This window comes from Dipodomys merriami, unplaced genomic scaffold (genome assembly GCF_024711535.1).
Source record: "Dipodomys merriami isolate MVZ:Mamm:240054 unplaced genomic scaffold, mDipMer1.0.p SCAF_1, whole genome shotgun sequence".
In the NCBI taxonomy this organism is placed as follows: domain Eukaryota; kingdom Metazoa; phylum Chordata; class Mammalia; order Rodentia; family Heteromyidae; genus Dipodomys; species Dipodomys merriami.
Window position 1 is genome coordinate 78534885 of NW_027202270.1, and position 21165 is coordinate 78556049.

General features: G+C 37.2%; 1 protein-coding gene across 5 annotated transcripts in view; it reads left to right on the plus strand.

The window, feature by feature from the left end:
- Nckap5 (NCK associated protein 5) overlaps positions 1-21165 on the plus strand; it is a 959972-nt gene that overhangs the window by 178896 nt on the left and 759911 nt on the right. The window contains exon 1 of one of the 5 annotated variants that reach the window (XM_070024312.1): positions 10758-10806. The exons of the other annotated variants lie outside the window; for them this stretch is intronic. The gene's annotated coding sequence lies outside the window, so the exon portion shown is untranslated. Of the gene's footprint in view, positions 1-10757; positions 10807-21165 lie in introns of those variants that run through there. 5 annotated transcript variants of the gene reach the window in all.

A 21165-nucleotide genomic window follows, 5' to 3' on the forward strand; every position in this document is an offset into this window, starting at 1 on the left:
AAGATAGGAAAACATATGGTTTTTTTCTTTCTTGCTATTGTGTTCTCAGATCATGAGATCTTTTATCAGCATTCTCTTTGCACCAACCCCACCAACTCCCTCTACTCTCACAGTTGTGTTATGAACAAGAAAATTTTATCCATACATTTTCTGAAGATATACACAATAATAAAAAATAAAGAATACTTCTCTTCTTGGGACCTTATTTGTCTCCTGGAGTAGTTTTATCACAAAGTGCCAGTCTGAGTCTAAAGACTTGGTTTCACATTAGACTTGCAGGCTGGTACAGGAGGGAACAGGAACTTACCCACCTGTCACAACAAATGGAGTCTGCTGCATCTGTTGGATGATAAAAAGGTGGTTTCAGGGCTGTCCCAAGCTTTCATAGGATTGCACATCTGATATATCTAGATGCTCACATCTTAAAATTGCAATTGATACTAAAATTTGGATTGGAGGCTTAAGAATTTGTTGACCAGCATGGGGATGTTGCTTTTAATGTTGAAAGAATCTTCTGACATGCTCCACAGCTAAAGCCAGATCTCTCTTCTCTGCACTGACTAGTATATTTTCACTAATCTAAGAAACATGAGTCTAGCTACTTGCCTATCAGTACCTAGGCCAGTGACAGGACCTCTTTTAAATTAAGTGAAGTTTTTCATTAACTCTATTTTTTTAGTGTAAATGGAATAAAAACTTCATTGATGTTTCTGGAACTCAGGATTTTTAAGATAGCCTCCCACCAGGCTTGGTAGCAAGAGAACAAAACTTGTAACTGATTGCTGGTTGCAGTGGAAAGCAACACTGAACTATCATCAAGGATGAATCACAGGAAATGATAGCCAAAAGGGTTGCGTGCTTATGTATTAACTTAAGTAAATCATGACGGAGAAAAACAATAATTTTGTCTTACTCGAATTGTCAGAAATTTCAAAATGAACCATTTCCTTTGCATAACTAAACATTTTCTTTCACATGAAAAAATGGAAAGGGAATTTGAATTTACTTGCTTAAGAAAATGGAAAGTGTGTTCTTTAAGAATGTATTTTTGCATTTCCTTTTCCAGATTACACAAATGAGTAATGTTGAGTTTCTTTAGGTATCTTCCCACTTTAGCACAATAGAACATTTTCTTTATGTGTTGAGGATCAAGCCTTGTACATGCAAGGCAAAGGGCTTTACCACTAAGATACCTCTCTAGCCCAGGACTATTTATCTATATTATTGATTGTTTTGAAAATTTTTTTTCTATAAGCTCTTGTTCCTTCAGAGTATCTAAAAAAATTAACTTATAGTTTACCCCTTAAATACTTTATACTGAACTATAGAACCTTTCAAGCTTCTACTGTTCAATTATGCAGATGTAGGTCGCATTACCATTCTGCCTGGGATATGGCATAGTGTTCTTGTGGGTATCTCTCCGTGTACAACAGACAGAAAATTATTCTCTGTGTCAGGATTTGATATCCAACCCAGAGAAAGAGTAACCCTTGGGGGTCATATTTTAACTTTGTCTTTATAGACCCTTGAAGCCATTATTTTAAAATGTTGTAAATTCAGTTACAAAATGGAAAGATGATTACATGATTAATGGAGGTTAATACAGATCATTGAAATTTTAGCCTGGATGAGGCCATCAGAAGCTATTTAATCCAATTTTCCCTGGTACCAGGCAGGCCACATGGGAGCCACTTTGTCCGATGGAATCCTTCTCCTCATCACACACCTCCCTAAGGAAGTCAAGCTCCCTCTCTGTATGAAATATGATGCATCCTTGTCCTGAGTAAGCATCTGCTCTTACCTAAGGCCTCTTTCCCCTCAGTGCTGCACATCTCAGATTAAGCTCATGGCTCTGGAGTAGTTAATGAAACACTGCCAGAGAGGAAATAAAATGCAAAGTTATTGTTTCACTACTGATGTATGTAACTCTCTTGGATTACTTTTGTAAGCAAATGTCTGCCTGCTGAGAGTCATGTGGTTAAATTGGTAGATCTGCTATCTGCATGGGCTGGTGAATTTTATCCACCTTTTTGGTCAAAGTATCCAGGAAATGTGTACTTAGAATAATAGAATCAGTTTTTGTTTATTTATTTATTTTCCTGATCTTCAAAGGATTATACAAAGGGATTACAATCAATGGATCTGTCCAGTTGTCCAGTGCTTCTTGATCAAAGCCACACTTCCCATCATTTTCCCTGATCTGACAAATTATCAGATGTGGGAAAATAATTTAAGACTAATATATTCCTGACTTGAGGGTCAGTGGTCTCCCTCAAACTTAATATATAAAAAGCTATTACATGGTTTTGGAGTTTTGTACACTTACAAGTAAGAGACCAAATGTATCAAGGCCCACAAAAGACGGGGTTTTCTTGTGTAATACAACTTACAGAGGAAGGTGACTCAGACCTGATTTTTTTTTAATTGTGAAAATACTATACAGAGGGGTTCAATTACATAGGCAAGGTAATAAGTACATTTCTTATCAAGCATTGTTGCCTCCTTTGTTTCCCCTTCCCATCTGCCCCCCCCATGCCAAAGTTGTAAAGTTCATTTTTCCACATATAACACCTTGTACATCTCATTGTTGCAATGAGTCCACCTGTATCCCTATTTAAACAATTTTTTTCCCTTATTTGTAATAATTAGTATATGCCTGAGACAAGCAGAAATGGTCAGATAAGTTGATGTTAGGCGAAATGAACCCCAAGATAAGGAATCAAATGGTTTTTCTTTCATGCAATTGTTTCTAACACATTTATAAGATTATTTCTTTGTTGCTTTGTATGTCCCTCCCTCACGGCATAACCCATGCTTTCACTGTATTTGATATTGGTATACTTTGTGGAGGGGAAGGGAAAAAACAGACCTGATATTTTTGACCCTTGGCTTTTATAAGGAAACTGTGCAATTTTTTATGTTTTCTACCATTATTGTGGGGCTTCCACTCTCAAAGTGGCTTCAAGATTACTTCAGATCACAATATGGTTACTGGTGTCTATATGGGAGATGCTAAATCAGGTACTGTTAGTTTTCTCAAAGGCCCCATAAGAACAATGCCTTCTGCTTAACATTCAGTTGCTACTCCTTTCTTCATAAAAGCTTAGGACATGTAAGTAGTTGAGGAGATTGCCACCCCTGCACTTCTAAGATTTTGTTAGTAAAGAATAAAAGAAATCATGAAAACTTAGAAAGAAACTCCTGGTCTCTGCCACAGGTCCATCTTTAAATGTTGCCTTTTCTAAACCAGTTGTTTAAGGATACAGGTGGACCTGTTGCAACAATGAGAAGTACAAGTTGTCATGTCCAAAATGAGCTTTACAACGTCGGTGCGGGGGGGGGGGGGGGGGAAGGGGGGAAAAGAGAAGGATTGGGATTGGGGGGGAGGGGGGAGGCTGGGAAGGGATGTGAAGGGTAAACAAAGGAGGAGGCTGCAATGCTTGGTAAGAAATGTACACATTATCCTGCCCATGTAATTGTAACTCCTCTGTACAGTATGTTCACAAATAAAATAAAATAAAATTTTAAAAAAATGTTGCCTTTTCTAGTCATTACCTTGGATCACAGAGTGATGATATTACTGGTTATAAGACATTATATGTGCAGAGAACCAAACAAGATATGTTATCTTCCAACAAATATAGAGCCTGGACAGGTATTCATTTTGAAACTGTTTGAATTAGTGGACTTTAGCTTCTAATTTGCTACTGTAGTATACAAAAAGAAGTAATGGTTACTTTTGCCCTGACCAATTTATATGGTGGATTTATGGACATATAACATGGTAGATACTAAATGTTTGTGATGAAGTCTTGGCAATTTTTTGATTGTCAAATTTTCCAACATGAAAAAGTGGTTTAGGACAGTATATTGGAAACAAACTTTACAACTTCAGTGGGTGGGGGTGGGGAGGAGTGTAGGAGGTGAGGGAGGGAAGGGATAGTGGTACAACAACAAGGAAGGAAGGGAATGGGTAACAATGATAGACAAGTGATGTATTCATTGCCTTACTTGTGTAACTGTAACCCCTCTCTACAGCATCTTAACAATAAAATTAAAAAAAAAACAGAAACAAAACAAAAAAAAAGTGGTTTAAGCCCTGTTCGTCTATAGAAACAAACATAATAAACTTATTTCTCAAAACACCAGAACCTCTTCTGTAAAGGTCTCTGTCTTAGCTTTGTTTTCAATATGATAATGGTAGATGAAGGCCATGTAAATGTGAAGTAATATTAATTTCTGATCAGAATTTGAATAATTAGGAAAGTTTGTTTTTTTCATTTTCGGACATAGTACTTGATTGAACTCATGGCCTGGATGCTTCCTTGGAGCTTTTTTGTTCAAGGCTAGCACTCTACTACTTTGAGCCACAGTTCCACATCTGTTTATGTGTGTGTGTGTGTGTGTGTGAGTGATAAATTGGAGATAAAAGTCTCACTTGGACTTTTTGGCTGGCTTTGAACTGTGATTCTTAGATCTCAGACTCCTGAATATATGGTATTACAAAGCCTGAGCCACTAGTGCCTGGCTAACAGAAATTTTTTTTTTTTTTTTGGTCCGTTGTAAGGCTTGAACTCTGGGCTTGGGCGCTGTCCCTGCACTCTTCAGCTCAAGGCTAGTGCCCTACTGCTTGAGCCGCAGCACCACTTCCAGTTTTCTAGTGGTTTATTAGAGATAAAAGTCTCACAGACTTTCCTGCCCAAGCTGGCTTTGAACCACGATCCTCAGATCTCAGCCTCCTGCATAGCTAGGATTATAGGCGTGAGCCACCAGCGCCTGCCAGAAAGTATTTTGAAAGAAACAATGCAGAAAAGCTGATTAGGAATTTGACCATGGACAATGATCACTATGTAGCCTGTTCTGTGTATGACTATTCTACAGGGTAGATATCCTGAGCAATGATGGCATGTATCGGGCCCAGAGGCAAGACATTAGAAAACCTGTACCATGAAAATGACTAAAACTACTTGGCTATCATAAGGCCTAAAAAGAGTAAAAGTCATAATTTTAATATTCATAAAGACATTTTCAACAATTGACCTTGAATTTAAAAAGGGACATATATAGGCATAAGCTGCATTGACTTTTATCATTTTAAACTTTACACAAAAGAAACTATCAAGACTGAGGTATTATAATCATGCCAAAAAAATTGTGGAGAGTTGTTTGCCTGTCTCTGTAAAAGATATCCTGAGCCAGAGACTGTGTATGATAGCTGTTTGTATACCAGCTAAAATTAGAGGATTACAGTCCAACGCTGGCCCAAGAAAAGTGAGTATAGGATATTATCTGAAAAACAAATTAAAAGCAAAAAAGGGACCAGGTATCAGTGGTGTCTCGTGCCTGTACTCAGGAAACTGAGATCAGAGGATCATGATTTAAAGTCAGCCCAGGCAGAAAAATCCAGAAGACTATCTCTGAAATAGCCAGCAAAAAACTGGGCTGAAGGTATAACTCAGATAGTAGAATACTAGCCAAGCAAGTGAGCAAGCCAAAAAAAATGAACATTAGGCTCAAACACTAGTACTGAGAAAAAGGAAAGAATAAAATAAAAGGGAAGCAAAGGAAGCATTAGACATAGAGACTTTGCTTTCCAAAAGCGAGGCCCTGAGTTCAGACTTCAGTATTGAAAAAAATATAAACTTCCTTTTTGATATTACTTGAAATAAATTAAAGCTGAATAAAAATTGTTCTGTTTTTTTTTTTTGCAACAGGAAATTGTACTTTTAGCAAAAAATCAGATACAAATCATCACAAAATAGGCTTTGGTTTTCAAAACCTATTTTGATTTTTGTAAATAAGTACCCATCTTAGTTGTAAAATAACTACTATTGTTTTATCTTTCAGGTAAAATCTGTATGGACATGGGCTTGTTCTTATGGCTTAGCAACTCCTTTAATTGTTCTAAGTACAGTCAGTCTTCCTATACTGTGTAATTCAATGGGTGCCAATATCACTTTCTTATCAGTGATATTTTTCAGAGAAAATGTATTTACACATTTCTCTTTGAGTTCTTTAAGAAGTGACCTTTGGAAAATTACTATTTACCCTTCCTGTCTATTCTAAGTGGAAACTTTATTGCATTTACAATCTGGCAGAATCTGCTGTATTCAAAAGATGTTTTCACCCAAACTGAAACACACACACACACACACACAATGTTGTTGAATGAGACATCATATATTTGCTCAATTCAGGTCCTTTGAATAAAAAGAGCTATCCAGATGTTTTGTCTAGGTGAGGAGAACATTCTAATTGTCTCTAATTTCAATGGGTTACCAGAAGCTAAAGAATACCTTGACTGCTCCACAAAGGCTTTTTAATTGTTGATAAAAATACTGTGACCTGAAGGGGGTGAGGATGGTGGGGTGGGGAAAACAAAAAATAAAAAAAAAACACTGTGACCTTTACAGTGAAAGTTGGAAGAAAAAGTAATAACTCTGAAAGTATATAGGTTCATACTACCTATTTACCCAGACATCCTTGAGAGGTTGAGCCCTTGGTAGAGGGTAGAAATGCTTATATGTAACTGGGCTTTGTTGGTATGACAGGCATGATTATTCTGTAAATCTCAGCCATGTCAAAAACACTTCAATTCTTCCACAAGCTGAAGTCTGAAATGCTGAACAGCTTCATTCTTGGACAGAAAAGGACTTGAGTGTGGAACTGTGTTGTTAGATCTAAAACTTTGATAGCAAATGTTGATGGAAATGAGTGTTCAACAACGGTGTGTGGTTTCATGTGAACACTGACGAGAGAGGTAAGGAATTAAAGCTCTGTTATCACAATTTCCAGTGAGGTTCTCCATTTGCTGAAGTCCCAATTGCTGAAGTCTTACTTCAGGTAATGAAGATATGTAGATCAATAGCCTCAGTCACTGTGTAATAATTCTGTACCATATGCTTATTTTGCAATGCTTTATATATATCATCACACAGCCAATGGCTAATTCCATTTAAAATTATACTAGCTACTGTGTATATCCTATCCTCTAAGATCCAGGTTTTCTTTCAAAACATTATTTAGAAGTGGATTTTGAGGTGTAGGCTTTATTTCTTAGTTTTTGTCATAGATGCTTCATTTCTTACTCTTGGATCATCTTATTTAATCAACATTCTTTTGATTGGTTGGTGATTTCACACTTAAAATCTAGCAGAAAACTATTACTGTTTTCAAATAATTGTTAAATTAGATCTGTATGATGAATTCTAAAATTCAAATGACAAGTTGGTTAATGATTTTTTGGGGGGAGGAAATCAAGGAGATCAAAACCATACTTCCTTTTATCACTTATTTTCAACTTTATCTTTTGCTATTTATTATTAACATACTTAAATTTTAATAGTACTTGTTAATTATAAATATATCTATAAGAGTTCAAAAAAATAAAACTCATCCAACATTAGGTTCATCCACTTTTCCTTCTTACCTTTTTACTTTCCTTCCTTCTTCTTTTCACTAGAGATAGCACTGGGTATCTTTCAATTTCCTCTTACATGAACACTATCTTATCAGTACTTGACAATAGAATTATAAGATTTGAATAAATTTATTTTTACTGGCTACCTTATATTTCACTCAGTGGATACATCTATCTCCCTTTGTAAATTTCCAAGTAAATTTCATATTTTTTGTATTTTACCATTTAAATAGAATTTATACTTTATAAATAGAAATCTAGTATGTGTTTTTATTCATAAGGATTTGTAACATCTATTAGTAGTATCTCTGGAATTTGTATTCAAAGTGAAATTATTTAATCACTGTTATGCAGAATCGTTTTTCAGGTTTGTTAAAAGAAGTAAGATTTTAAACTGCTGAGATTATTTTAGTTTGCTCTAAAATTATTGGTGGTTTAACAAGATGAAGGATTTCAAGGTTTTTTGTTCTGCAGTTCTGTAAATGTCTTGAAATGGGTAGATGATACCATTTTTATATTTTTTGAATTCAGGATTTTGTAAAACATAATGTTTCTGATTAAGTGATCAGAAAACTAGATAGAATACTCACAATATTCATCCTTAAATGACTAGTGTTTCCTACTCTTAAATATATGGTGTGTGATGAAGACGGAAAAGAAAGAAATGGAGGAAGAAGTAGAAGAGGAAGAGGAAATAATGCTTTTGTTCTATTTTTTTTACAAAATTTAAATTTTAATGATTATTAGGTAATTTATTTTAGATTCTTCCCACTTTATACATATATTCATTTATGCAACAATCATGTAATAATGCCAGGAAAAGGAGGGAGAAAAGGTGGCAGAATTCCTCAGGTTGTTCACTAAGAATAGAAAGGAAGAAATTATAGATATCCTGGAATACCCCAAAGCAGCAATTTCTAGTACTAGCATCTCAAAAGACTGGACCACTCTTGCTTACTAGAAATGGGACTTGGGGCTGTGAATACAAAATGACGATGTGTAACACTGTATAACACTTCATATTTTTTTCTGTGACTTTTATAGTCTATCGTTGATGCTTCCGTCTTGCTCTGATTCATCTGACAGATTGATTTCACACTGTTTCCTCTGATAGTCCTTCTATCATGTCACCATCTGACACTTTAGAAACTGTTATACAGTTACACAGTCATCCTGTTATACAGGAGTCACTTGGGCAGCTAGTGTCTAGGCAGGGAGTGTCTCCTGCTCTTATTTCCTGCTTCCCACCTCTTTGTCATTTAGGTATAAATGACACCTAAATGTCATCCAGTTGTGAATAAAGTTGCGTAGTGGGCTTTAGTGACCATCTCCATTCCATGTTATCAGGCATAGGTCTCAGCTTACAGCTCATGGATTGTTCTGTATGAATGGATTTCCTTCTTGAACCCATATTGCTTTTACTCAGAGCTTTCCCTTATCCCATTTGCACAGCCTGCAAAAGCTGATCACTTTCCCAAGCATCAAGGTTCTCCCAGTAGGTTGCATTTCACGCTTTGGTCCTTCAAATAGTCCCTTGTCTGTGGAACAGAGATGCCCTTCAGTGTGCTTGGTACATGCATCAATGGAAAACAGTCCTCTCAAGGACAGGAGAGGATGTTGCATTTGACATGGTGTTGCTTTTGAGTCACGCATTATTATTTTTGGCCAGTCGGTCATTTTCTTCTCCATCTCAGAGAATCAAATTAGGAATGTGGGAGGGTAAGCTGGGTAGTTATTTGGCCAAACTCATTTGCTAGATCACCTGTCTTAAAGAATGCTAAAAAGAATCCTTTCTTTACTAGAAATCTCTTTTCTAAATTTGCTTGTACAATTCACATGGGTGCCCATCACTCCATGTCCACATAATTGTGTATGAGGAAAAGACCACACATTCTTCCTTTTTAGAAGGGAAATGTTTGAAATTTCTAACACTCCATTGAGTTGAGGAGATTTGTTCTTTTTTTTTTTTTTTCTTTTCGGTCAGTTGTGAGGCTTGAACTCTGGGCCTGGGCGCTGTCCCTCAGCTCTTCAGCTCAAGGTGAGCGCCCTACCACTTAAGCCACAGTGCCACTTCAGTTTTCTAGTGGTTTATTGGAGATAAGAGTCTCACAGACTTTCCTGCCCAGGCTAGCTTCAACCGGGATCCTCAGATCTTAGCTTCCTGACTAGCTAGGATTACAGGCATGAGCCACCAGCGCCTGGCCTAGAGATTTGTTCTTAGTGATATTATTAGTCAGGTATCCATTAACAAACCATGCATGTGGTTTAGACTAGAAAAAGCCAAGGTGTAATTGGTTTTCAGGCCTGAGTTTCTGAGATTGTGGGGTTATTTGGCATCCTTCAGCACAAGGAATATGAGTCATTTGGTCAATAAATACTGATCTGTCTTTCCTGCTATGGAAAGAGAAGGCTTGGCTCTAAAATTACACAGAAGTAATGTGTCCCTAGTTGAGTAAATGTACTTCCTTGATGGCAAAGGAAAGTTATGTACCTCTGAGTGATTATGACATGATTATGTGTGACATTCTGGGGAAAAGACTGGCTAGAAGGCAGGCAAGAATCCATGACTCACTGTTTCACAGAAAACAACTTCATTATTGCAATGGAGTCTTAACTCCTGTGCTGCTGGGCCACAAACATCCATCTCTGATGGTGTGAATATGTTCTAGCCTTGTCTTCCAAAATTTTCTCCTTCACTTCTTTGTAGTGTAAAGGGAAACAAGGATGAGTTCTTAGTGAACTTGTTTTTTTTTTAGTCATTGCTGCTGTTCAATGATCGTGAAGAATGGATCCCACTTAAGAATCCCTGAGTATGCTTTACTGATTATAGAATTTCTTGCTTTGGAGATCATTTCTTATACTATAGAACAGTCTACTGAGAATTTTTCCAATTCAGACTTTCAAGTTTTGGCCAAAGAAAAATGTTAAATATATATTAAAGTGACATTCAGAAGAAACAAATGTAAAGGCTGGCATACTTTGCTAATCAAAATTTATAATTACATCATCAGAGGATATTGCCTTGACAATAATATGTATTATAAATTCACCAGTGGCTGCACTAAGGGAATGAGGGAGCTCCTCATCTTGCTGTGTATTGGACTGGTCCAATTATAGTGAAACCAAGTGTGTTCTAAAAGAATTACCACATCTTAAATGAAGTTTAATGAGTGCAGGGGTATATTCAGAGATTAATAACTGAGTATAACTGGTTCAAGGTGGCATTATCTGATGGAATTTGAGATGTTAGCTTGATGATCTCATGGGCAGGCTTAAGTTGAACAAATAATCCCTTTTGATTTCTAATTTTCAAATGTTATGTGTTTATTTCAGAAAAGATTCAGCTGAGACTATCTTTTCTCAAATGGCCAAATTTAGACAAATCAGTGAGTGTTTCTATGAGATTTCTCTTTGATGCCATGTAATTGGATCTATCTGCAGGGGTCCATGGACACACTGGACTGGACGAGGATGAGAAATCTCTATGTTGGAAAGGACCCTAAAATCCAAATGTTTCTAATTACAGAGATATCTGGATCTAGTATTTCTATCATAGGAAGAACCTATATTCTTGGTAGTCCATGAGCTCTCATTCACATAATTTTGTAAGTTTCATGACTTTAACATGTTATAAAGTTGGCTTTAAATTTTCTGAGTATAAGATGTATTATTTACATTTACTTTTGCCTAAGGATATAAATGCTCTGAATCTTTAGGCTAATGTTGAAGAAAAAAAGGAATAAGAAAGAGAGGCAGATATTCCATTTCTGATGTAAATAAGGATTAATAGAAATTTACAAAACACTCTTTCATTTTTTTCATTCAATGAGTCACCAAGGACTATACAGCAACTACTCTGCTATAGGCAAAAGGGATACAAAATAGATCTAAAATAATCAATGATCTCATACTTTAGACCTAGTAGAAATGAAGTTACTTTTATGTTAAGTTGTCTTGTGGAAGAATTTACAAAGTGTGAGAGAGGACATCAAATCCACAGCAAGGAATAAAAGGCCATCAAGAAAACCTTTGTCCTTGGGGTCCTGGTGCCTGTGGGTCTGGAAGCCTAGCATCTTGTTACTCTCTGTTCTTTTAAAGGAAGGACAAAGGTAGCTAGAGAGTTTAAGAAGTATAAAGATGGAAAGGCTAATATAGCTAACAAAACTCAGGCTCCTCTTGTATCAATAGACTTTCTGAAATGGGAAAAATGCTTTAAGAAAAACAATATGCCCAAAAATGTACTCCTGGGCAAAGTTCATTTTGTAGCCTTTGAAGAAATATTGAAAGAAATCAAATGAAGCACTTCGATGTGCCACTTTTGTTTTAGATTTAACAAGTCTTTCCTCTTGACTGCTCAGGATAAACAATTGGATTACTTGACTCTATATGGAAAGGATTAGTCAAATTTGGGCTGTTCTTCCTCTGAAGTCAATGAAATGTGTGAGCCTCCCCATGCTGTAATCGCTCAAGGAACATCCAGAAACTCAAAAGTTGTGTTACTATTCCTTGAGATAAAAAAGAATTATCATTCTGCTTACTGGCAAAATGCTGACAAAAGGAGAATGCATCCAATGGAAGAATAGTACTTTTATTCCAGAAGCTAAAATAACCAAAATACTTTGAGAGGAATCAAATTGAAGTATAAATTTTAAGTAGACAGCCTTAAGATTCTGTTCTGCCAACCTGTCCCTGCTTTGTTGTGCTGTTGTATCTGTTGGCTTGTGTCAGACTGTTTATCATATGCTCAATAGGCATGTTTGCTTTAGTGTGGTGAGTATATTCAGTAGTGATCTTAGAGCTGTGTGGATGCAATAACCCACACATATGGGCAATGATTGGAGTACTGTGTATGAGACCCAGTCTCAACCAGATGGACCTAAACTGGTCTGTTAGTCAACTTTCCAGTGCTGTAACAAAATACATGAGCTAATCAATTTATAAGGAAGAAAGGTTTACTTTTGGCTCATGATGGTGGAGGTTTCAGTTCATGCTGGTTGCTTTGGGGCCTATAGGGAAGCAGAATATTCTGGCAGAAGCATGTTCCATAGGTATTTGCATAGGAAGCAAAGAGAGAGGGCTGGACTCTAGTAGCCACTAGAAGAGCCTTGCCTCAATAATCTAAATTCTTCCAACTAGATTCTATGCCTTAAAGTTTTAATGTCTTCCCAGTAGAGCCATGAGCTGGTTACCAGGCCTTTAATACATAAGATACGGGGTGGATATTTCTGATCCAAACCAACTGAATACTCTTAGAACAGCAAAATGGAAGTTCATAGACAGAAGTACAGCATGCCTTGAGGCCCTAAATTCTTCCCTCTACAAAAAAACAAGGCTTTGGAAAGAAGCTATTAAACCTGTTAAACTTGGGGCTTTTGTGTAAGAAGATCATCTACGAAAGCATGAGTATAAAGAGAGCTTGTCACATCCGAATTGCACATGGCATAATAAAACATACAAGTGGAGATTTCCCTTAAGTGTTGAAGTTTTCTGTAATAATTCATTTTCTCTGTTAAGTAGAGATGCAAGTCAGAGTAGCAGTGTGAGAGTCACTTCTGCTGGTGATCCTTCTCATGAAGCCATGAATTATAGTACCAGACCCTGGCAAGCTTTCCTCCACCGTGAAGAAGCACCAGCTAAAACTTGTTAATGGCTTTTGCCTAGTTGGATCCCTGTCTGGCTCCCTTTCCTCATCATGCATCATTGGAGTTGTGCTTAAAATTTACCCAGATGTCTTCCTTGGTTCATTGCATTCTTTTGATCTCCATCTTTGATGTCTGTTCTTTTTTTTTGGTCTATTTTTAAATATCTCCAGGTAGTGGTCATCATTTTCTCTCTCATATGCTATTCCTTTGTCCCTCACTTGTTTTTCTCCCTGAAGTTTCTCTTCCCTCCCTTTCACAAGTCATTATTTCCTTCCACTAAACCAGTTCTCCTTTGCACAGATGCCTCCTAAACATTCACCTTTAGTGTTGGTTATTCTTTTGGACTTCTACCTTGGATTTGACCTTGTTAGGCATCTTCATTTAGTGGCTTAGCAATTAAAGCCTGCATGTTCACTGCCAACCTTGTCTTTGAGAGGTGGCATAGTATGGTAGTCACAGATACCAGAGCTAGCTGGGTCTGGGTCTATCTCTCATCTCTCTCACTTTCTAGCTGCGTGACCTTAAACAAACTGCTTCAATTTTCCTTTCTTCAGTGTCCTCATTTTCAAAATAGGTGCCAACACTCTCTGGCTTGAACAGTTACGGTGATAATTAAGTGAGTTGTTACACAGAAAGTGAGACTACCCATGCCTGGTACATGTTAGCTATTTTTCTTTGCTTTTTGTTTTGTTTTGTTTTTGGAAACTTCCAAGCTCCAACTCAAACCTCTCTTTTAAAAGATTCTATTTATTTATGAACCAGTCTTTTCATTGTCCAGACTTCTTTTGTCTTTCAACACTTTCTATCAGTGCAGGAGCTTTTTAGATTTTCTAATCATCCTGTTTCTCATACCTTTGGCTTTTCACCCCTTCCTATGATCACTCTCTTTATTTTTCCTTGGACCACTGGCCTACTAGATTTCCTGGTTTCCTGCAATTGTTTGGTCTTTACCAACTCTCTGTTCAAATCTGTCTCGTATGAAAGCAAGGTTAATTTCCCCTAAAGTCTACTTTATCACACCATCTACTTAGAACAATAGCCACAGCCACACTGGCTTCTACTTGACACTGAGGGATGACTTAGACTCCTAGTCTAGTAATGAGGTCCTGTGCAACCTATTTTCCTGACTTATGGCCCATTTATTGTTATTTATTCTAGGGGCTACAGATGATAGCAAACTATTCGATTTGCATTCCCTAAACATTCTTTTCCTCCCCTAACCTCTTTGCTTTTGCTAACATGCCCTTATTCCTTTTCTTTCCTTTCTCTTCCATTGCTGTCAAAAATCCCACCCTTCTCTCTGGATCAACTAGAATGAGCTTATTAAACCTTTTCCTATCAATCCTGTAAAAAGTAATTGCTCCCTGGAAGAACCAAACAGCTCTTTGTGTTTGCTTCTCCCCAGGACACTTAACCTTCTACAGGACAAACACTTGAGTACTATGTAGTAAGAAGGATTTGGAGTTTGAGTTCAGAAGATATTGGATTGGATCCCAAGGTCTACCAAAATGAGCTTATTTTCTCATGTGTAAAATTGTGATAATAAGAAAGACTACATAAGATCTTATGAGAACTGTCATAAAGGTGACAGTTAAGCTTAAATTTTACTTTAAAAATAATTGCTTTTAATTTTATTTTAAACATCATTATGTCCTCTGCAATACCTTATTTAATGTCTTTTTAAAATCGTTGTCATATAATTATTTGTAAGTCTGTAAACCCACAAGATTTCATTTACAAAATATTCTTGATGAAAATAAAAGTGTATTTTTGGTATAAACTAAGACCTGCCTAGATTTGAGAACAGTTTCAAAGAGCAACATGGGGAAAATAGTTAAATTATATAGTACCTTTGCAACTTGCTTTTTTTTTTTTCTTGTCAGTCATGGGACCTGAACTCTAGACCTGGGCACTGTCCCTCAGCTCTTCAGCTCAAGGCTAGCACTCTACCATTTGAGCCACTGGGCCACTTCCAACTTTTTCTGCTTAGATGGCACTGAGGAATCAAACCCAGGGCCTCATGCATGCAAGGCAAGCACTCTACCACTAAGCCACTTTCCCAGCTCAACTTGGCATATTTTTAAGGAGAATGGCCTTTTGGTAAATTAATGCCTTTCCCAAATATATCAGTCAAAAGCAAAAAAAAATGTTTAGCATCTTTATGTGAAATTAGCTAAATGACTCCAGAGTTTAATTTGCTTGGAGTTTGTTTCATTTGTTATTTTTATTATCACATGGCAACCATTTGGGCCTTTTGAGCTTTTCAAAGACAAAGGAATAGTTAAAACCATTGTTCATAGGAAGCATATCTCAGGGTATGATGAGTGGAGTTTCTGAAGTAGATGGTAACAGGAATGTGAGAGGACAAGTAAATCTGAAGCAGCAGCAAGGCCACACCTCGCCCCAGGTATCAAGCATAGGTTCAGAAGTACCAGTAATCAAATGCTGGGAGTGGTCTGACTCCTGTTCCGCTTGAGTCAATAAAGAGAAAAGCAAAGATCAGAGTAGAGTATAGAGAAGGAAAACAGCAACTATGCCCCAGCCAAATCCCCCAGATAACATCCGTAGAGAGACTTCTGACTTTAGATGGGAGTCTCACTTTACTTATCTCTCTTGATCCCTTTAACTCCCTGCCAGATAAGGAGGGCAGAGTTCACTAACCTCCTGTTTGACAGGAGAGAGAGAGAGAGAGAGAGAGAGAGAGAGAGAGAGAGAGAGAGAGAGAGAGAGAGAAGGAACCAATTCTCAACTTCCTTGAAACAGAGGTAGAGATATTTTAAAGCAATACCACAAAGCAAGATAAAACAACAAAAGAAATCTCTTGACCTTTGCCTTCCTTTATGATTTGGAATCATTGGGAACTCTCTGTTGATAATTCCATTACATTTACACAGAGCTAAGAATCTTCCTCTAGATCTTTCTTCTTTTCCCTTTTCTATTTCCTCCTTTGACAAATGGAACAGATCATTAGGGTACCAAATTCCTATCACCTATAAAACCCTTATGTAGGCCAATCATGAGAAATAAACATTCTGGACAATGAAATCAATTAGGAGAAAAAAATCTTTAAAATATGGTATTTATACACAATATAAATTGTGGTTTCATTAAATCTCATACTTGTTATTTTTTAATTTTACATAATTTTTACATACAAATCTCTCATGCAAATTAGAACAACACATTGTCCTGGGTGGGGGTTTGAAATTGTCTGAAACTGATCAGTTGAAAAGCCCGGCAGAAGAGCCAGGCTCAGGTAGCTCACGCTTGTAATCTTAGCTACTCAGGAGGCTGAGATCTGAGGATCACAGTTCAAAGCCAGACTGGGCAGGAAAGTCCTTGAGACTCTTATCTCCAATAAACCACCAGAAAACCGGAAGTAGCGCTGTAGCTCAAGTGGTAGCACTGTAGCTAAAGAGCTGAGGGACAGCGCTCAGGCCCAGAGTTCACGCCCCATAATTACTAGTGGTACCTTCCCAGTGTGACTATCATAAATGTCTCTGGGATTGCCAAATTCCCCTTAGGAAGAAAATTCTTCCCAACCACATGAGCAGACAAAGAGTCCCTCAGAGGACAGAAGGGAGCTGTGGCGTGGCTTGTAAAACAGTTCCAGGCAAAGCTGAGTCTCAGCAATGATGCCCAGGGGTATAGAGAAGGCAGAGAGGAAGGAGGAAAGTCGATTCAGCACAAGATTGCTTTAATTACAACCTCCTGCCATATATATATATATATATATATATATATATATATATATGTATGACATTATATATATATACATACATATATGTATGTATATATATATAATGTCTTCAGTCATCATCAGTTCAACCCCTTTACTGCAACTCTTTCTTTCTTACTTCATCCCTCCTTCCTTCCTACCCTCCTTTGGATATCTGGACTCTAGTTCTAGCATTGCACAGTGATCAGGTATGAGATAATACCTGCCCTTTCAGAGTGTCAGAACAGCATCCTTTGTGTCTGATGTCTCAACCAGGAAAAGCAGGTTTTATCTGACATCTACCTTATGTTCCTGCTGGGAGCCACAGGCTATCCTCTGGCAATTTGCCTTTGTCCACAGTCTGGGTAAATTTTCCTACAGAACTTCATTCTGTCTGTGCTCCTCACTTGGTCTTTTTTTGTTGTTGGATTTTGTTGCATTCTGCAAGCACCCTGGGCGTGTTTCTCAGTTTCCTTAACTTGAAGTGCAATTGCATTATACATGGAGGTAAGGAAAAAAGTGTACCTCATAGCATTTCTATGGCAGAGGAACTATTGGAACAAAATGATACAGAGAAGTCTCTGTCAAGATAGATGTTAATTTTCTAAAAGTTAGCTCTGGAAATGTCGAAGTAATAAGGATAGCCTAGGACCTGTAAAAGGACATGGGAAAAGAGGGATTAAGTCCAGAGAATGAAACAATGTGAAATAGGGATTGTTAGCGGTGGTCCATTTAATAACATCTTCATGTTAAGTAACTCTCAAAATGAATTTATTGCTTTGTTTTAATTTCATTGTTTTAAGCTCATATCATCCTCTTTCTTAGAATCCCCAAATTATTTTTCCTAGCTCTGAAAATGAACAGATATGTTACTGTGGGGAACTTGTGACTAGACTTCCTTAGCAATTGTGTGTGTATGTGTGCACACATGCTGCTAGAGGGGTTTGAACTCAGGGCATTGTATTGTCCATTAGCTTTTTCCCTCAAGGCTGGTGCTGTACCACTTCAGCCACATTTCCATTTCCTGGGGCTTTTTGGTGGTTAATGAGATAAGATTCTCAGACTTTTCTCTCCTGGCTGGCTTTGAACAGAGCTTTTCAGATCTCAGCTTTCTGAGTAGCCAGAATTATAGGTGTGAGCTACCTGTGCCCAGCCTTCCTTATCAAGTGTGTGTGTGTGTGTGTGTGCGCGTGTGTGTGTGCGCATGCGCGTGTGTGCACGTGTGTGTGTCCACACGTGGACTGGGGTTTGTACTCAGAGCCTTTTGCTTTCCAGGCAAATAGATGCTCTGCATTTGAGCCACCCTCTCAGTCCTTTTTGCTTTTGTTATTTTTCAAATTTTTCACATTTTTTTGCTGGCCTAGGCTGGAACATCTTATTTATATAGCTAGAGTGACAGAACCATTTGAAGCAGAACCATTTGAAATATCTTTTTAATTAGGTCAGATGGGTCTCTCAAAGTTTTTGTCTGGTCTACCCTCAAACCATAATTCTTCTGGTCTCTACCTCTCAAGTAGGTAGGATTACAAATATGAGCCAGTGCATCCAACTCATCAATGTTTTTTCTTTTAATTCTGCCAAAACTTGCACCTAGTTGAACAAACTTCCTTGTGCTGAGTTGGCCCATATACGGCCTTAATTTTGAGATGGATGAACTTCATTAGAAGGTAACCTGATGGTTCAGTTGGATACAATAGCCTGAGTACAGACCTAACTTGCTTTTCTTAAGCATCTCTTAGACGAATCATATATAGCAATGCATTCAGACCTTCTCTAGAGAACATATTCAAATACATAATCTTTTAAGATCAATATCATCTATGACTCCAGCTCTCTCTCCCTATCCAAGCATCCTTACTGCATATGGAAGCAGTCTTTAGATACTGGAATAGCCAGCTGTATTTGTTGTGAAGTGTGGGGGGGGGGGCGAGGACATATCAGAAGCGGAAACCCTGCTTATTATCTGCAACATTTGTGCATTTACTTTTTCTCCATGGGTGATATCCAGTGTTACACATGGTGGTGGTTGTTGTTGTAGTTTTTACTGTTATTGTAAAGGTGATGTACAGAGGGGTTACAATTACATAAGTCATATAAAGACTGCATTTCTTTTTGAACAATGTTACCCCTTTCCTACCTCTCTCTCAGTTTTCCCTCCCATTTCTACCTGCAAATTGTATAGTATCACTACTGCATTTTTCATCCTTTGTCCCACAATTTCTATGCCTATCCTTACCTTCTCAAAGATAGATACATGAACAAATAAGACAAAAGGAAGAGAAAACAAAAACAGCAACAAAGAAAAAAACTTGTTTCCATTTCCTAGAGTTTGTTTCAATTAATATTATTTTATATGTTCAGATGTACAGTTTTTTTGTTATTATTATCCTTAAGTGGTTGCAGAAAGAGGTATCAATTCAACATGTCAGTTGTAAGTACAATGCATCTTGATTAATGGCACCCCTTTTATCATTCTCCCCCATCTCTCCCAACCCTTGAAATCCTCTTGATTTACCTAGTTCCCCTTTCATATATGTACAATGAACATTAGGACTGCATTCACTCACTCTTGCTTTCTGTGTTTACCACCCCCTGTTGACCTCATCCCCCTCCAACCCCAAATTCCAGCTTCTTGGTATTCGTTTTGTTAACCTTGTGCATTATTTGTTCAAAGGAGTTATGCTATTGGAATCCTCCTCTGCTATTACCCTACTTTAATTAGCATGTTTGTACATATATGCATATGACCCTCTACACATTTACAAAGGTATTTATAGATGTAACTTCCCCATCGGAGAGAAAATACATGTTCTTTATCTCTCTGAGCCTGACTTGATTCATTTGCAGGGAAATGGATGGACTTGGAAAAAATTATGTAAAGTGAAATAATCCACACAAGTTTCTGCTCACCCCAGGAATTGGTCAAGAAAAATTGTTGAGCCTGCTTAAGGGACATATAAATGAATGACATTGAGATAGGTCTTTGCTTCCCTGTATGCCTGGTCTTTTAAGTGTTGAATTAGTACTGTCACTGCCTACATCTTTTTCTGAGCGTGGGTAATCTTATTTTCAGCATCTGAAAAAAGCAATGTATCCATGTACAATCACTAATTGAATATGATTCAATCCAGTAACATCTTCAATGAGAAACCAAAGGAAATTCAATTAGGCTCACCCTTTCCACTTCAAAAGATCAAATCCTCCCCTTTCACAGTTAAAATTATGAAAGATTATCTTCTTAGTGGAAGGCTAAGGAAAATTTGGATTCCTGTCAAATATTTACTATAATATCCCAGGATCAGGATTAATATTGCCTTTCAGCAGCTTGCTCTGAATTTCTGTTGATGTAATCTCTCTTTTGGAAGCTTTTGAATAAAAGGCATTCTATATCCTTGCATGACTCAAAGTATTCAGCAGAAATGGTAACAAGATCAAACAGTTTTAGGACAAGTTATTATGCCCTCTGGTTATGAAAAGGCAGACACCTCAGTTCCATTTCCATATTTTTGTGTTGGTCCACTGACTCCTCAGAGAAAATTGAAAATATTGAACCCAGACTTTAAGTCTCAGGTTAATATTTGAGGATTGATTTTAAATCACAAACAAGAGTAGCAGTGCGATAGTACAGCACAAAACAAAGTACAATCTAAACATTTTTATGTTAAGTACTATTATTAGATAATACTATTATTCAGTAATAATTCCCATTTTCACTGAGGCTAATGTTTATCGCAGTTAAATGTTACTTGATATCAAAAAGTCTTACAATATTTAATTTAGATTTCAGACATTTAATTGCTTTATTTACTCAAACCTATGGATGTCTAACTCCAAAGCCATCAGTTATAACCTTAAGCTTTTATATTTCAAATTGTACTGCCCATTTTTCCAAAAGTAGGCTCTTATATACTTTATGCAAAATAATCTATAGATCTATAGATGCTAGAGTTATGTGTAAGTAATTGGGATTCTCCAAGCTTACTTTGCAATCTGATGGTATGATATGTCACAAGAATAATCATGAAAGAATTTATTTATGCAAAGCTTTCCTTGTCATCTCAATGAGTTCTACCTCAAAGTACTGTTCATACAGAAACCCTAGTGTCCCCAGGTATTTCAGCTAAAAAAGTAAATATTTGTTATAGGCAGATGGTGGTGATATTCCCAACATTGGCAAGAGCATTCATTTCTTTTTAGGCTGTGCTGCCAATAGCTGGCACCCAACATCACCTGTGGCTCACATCGAAATTTGAGTCTGGCTTTGGTATTTTGGTTTCCACTAATGGGTACTAGTGAACAAGCAAGGTGTGGACTTCAGTCCAAATTACAGAGTAAAGAAATAACACTAGTTCCATTGGCAACTCGAATTACAAAGATCCCAGGGG